General features: G+C 39.3%; 1 non-coding gene across 1 annotated transcript; it reads right to left on the reverse strand.

Annotated features, from left to right (window-relative positions):
• Positions 1–1,261: 1,261 nt before the first annotated feature.
• On the reverse strand, positions 1,262–1,368 carry LOC128281895 (small nucleolar RNA R71). The gene has a single exon (XR_008272176.1). It is a non-coding gene; the product is annotated as a small nucleolar RNA R71 (small nucleolar RNA).
• Positions 1,369–2,792: the final 1,424 nt, after the last annotated feature.

Here is a 2,792-nt window from a genome sequence, read left to right on the forward strand (position 1 = left end):
CAAAGTTTGATTTTATACACTTGCAATAAGTCTGCTAGGCATCAAGCCCGATTAAATTCACCAGTACAAGGTGATGTATGCACACCCGGGGCTCCCTCAAGTGTGAATCAGGATCCTATCGAGCTGCCAAAAGGTCCCATGACTCGAGCTCGTACCAAGTGACTTCAAGAAGCTTTAACAGCTTTGTTGATGCGCATTTGGGATGAAATCAAGCCCCTTGAAGTTGGAGAAGCTATGGAAAACTCTTTAAAGACTCATTTCACTCTTTTACAAACCAACTTCAGCTCCTCCCCAGCTCCCCAAGCTCAATTCAGCTCCAATCAGCTCACTTGAGCTTGTTTCAGCTCGTTTGAGCTCAATTCAACTTCTTTCCAGCTCGTTTCTTTTCCATTTCAATAAACTAAGTTTTAAATTTGTTTTAACTTAATTTGCTACAGCTCATGCCGAATTCTTTAGCTCAAATTAGTTCATTGATTGTTTTTGTTTATTTGAGCTAGCTGAATTTAATATGCTAGTTAATTTTAATTTAATGTGTCCGAAATTAGTTAGTTGTTATTTATGTTGTTAGTTGCTATTTAAATTATGATTAAATGATATAATTAAATGTGTCCATGTCTTTGTAGGTTTGACCGAATATGGAGATACATTAAAGGCTAGGTGTATGTATGGGTTTGTTCAATGAATGAGAAGATTCATGCACGACTTGGTTCAATGCTTAGAGGGAATTATGTTCAAGTACATGGAAGGTTAATTACATGCATTGGATCATGAAGGCATTTATTGCATGTTCATGTACAGCCAGATTCAAGCTCCCTTCTAGTTCCATACATGGCCAAATGTATGTGGGTGAAATATATGAATTGTTTGCTGCCCAAATGACTTCCCTAGGTGTTTATTCGGCCAAGAGATACTTCTTGAATGTTTCATTCATCCCATAGTCGAATCTAGAGAAGCTATTGAGCTCCCAAGACTTCACATTCATCCAAGATACTTTGCTTACACATGAAGCTGTCCAATGGAGTTCACATTAGCTAAACCTACCGAAGATCTTCACCTACACTTAAGACTATTTATGGAGGTGAGCGATTCTTTCAAATTAGCCGGAGTACCCGAAAATGCATTACGATTGAAGCTGTTGCCGTATTCACTAAGGGACAGAGCTCAAGCCTGGTTGAACTCATTGCCACCAAACTCAATTTCCATGTGGCAAGAGTTAGCAAAAAGATTCCTTATGAAGTATTTCCCACCTAGCAAGAATGCTAAGTTGAGGAACGAGATCACTACTTTTCAACAAATGGATGATGAGTCCTTGTATGAGGCATAGGAAAGGTACAAAGAATTATTACGGAAGTCCCCTCATCATGGAATCCCACATTGCATCCAACTTGAGACATTTTATAATGGTCTCAATGCTTACACGAGGATGGTAGTGGACACTTCTGCTAACGGTGCTCTCATTTCTAAGTCTTATAATGAGGCTTATGAAATCATTGAGAGGATTGCCAGCAACAATTACTAATGGCCAACCAATCGAGCAGCATTAGGAAGACAAGTTGCTGGAATACATGAAGTAGACGCTCTTTCTTCACTAGCATCTCAGGTATCATCAATATCCTCAATGTTAAAAAATCTTACTACTAATGGGTCTAATAGTTTTACAGCACAGCCACAAAATCAATTTGAAAGTATAGCCTGTGTTTATTGTAGAGAAAGACATTTGTTCGAAGAATTTCCATCGAACCCAGAACCCGTGTATTACATGGGTTACCAGAACCAAAATCGAGGAAGGCAAGGGCTGCAATCTAATTTCTATAACACATCGTGCTGAAATCACCCCAATTTTTCCTGGAGTAACCAAGGGGCTGGAACCAGTAACACTTACACCCAGCCTAGCTGACCTAGCCACCTAGTTTTCCCCAACAAGTTCAAAAACCAGCTCAAGCTGAATCATCTAGCAGCTTAGAGAATTTATTGAAGGCATACATGGCGAAAAACGATGCCACTCTAAAAAATTTGGAGAATCAAGTGGGTCAGCTTGCTACTAAACTCAGGAACTGACTACAAGGTTCTTTACCTAGTGATACAGAGAATCTGAGGAATATAGAGAATGAGCATTGCAAAGCATTGACATTGATGAGTGGAAAGACAGTAAAGCCCAACACCATCGAAGCTGAAAAGAAGCAAGTTGACGCTCAAGATTCAGAGGAATTTCAACCGAGTGTTGAAATTCCAGTTTCACAAGAACCAGAATTTGCAAAACCCGACAAGTTAATTTCAGAACCAGCTAATTCTGATCAACTAATAACTCCGTTAGATGCAAAATTGCCACAGAAGATGAATTAACCAGTTCCAGTAAAGAAATCACCACCACCCTACCCTCAAAGACTTCAAAAGCAGAAGCCGGAGATTTAATTCAAGAAGTTTTCCTAGACGAACTCAAGCAACTTTATATCAACATCTCATTGGTTGAAGCACTTGAGCAAATGCCGAACTACGTCAAATTCATGAAGGATATATCCTGTCCGAAAAATAAAAACTTGAAGAATTTGAGACGGTAGCACTGACAAAGGAATGCAGTGCATATCTTGAAGACAAACTACCCCCAAAGTTGAAGGATCTTAGATGTTTTACCATCCCTTTCAACACTGGAGCAACATATTGTGCTCAGGTGTTATGTGACTTAGGTACGAGTATTAACTTTGTACCTATGTCAATATTTAGGAAGTTGGGGATAGGTGAAGTTAGACCAACTATGGTTACACTTCAATTAGCGGATCAATCCTTAGCACATC

This window comes from Gossypium arboreum, chromosome 1 (assembly GCF_025698485.1).
Source record: "Gossypium arboreum isolate Shixiya-1 chromosome 1, ASM2569848v2, whole genome shotgun sequence".
In the NCBI taxonomy this organism is placed as follows: Eukaryota; Viridiplantae; Streptophyta; class Magnoliopsida; order Malvales; family Malvaceae; genus Gossypium; species Gossypium arboreum.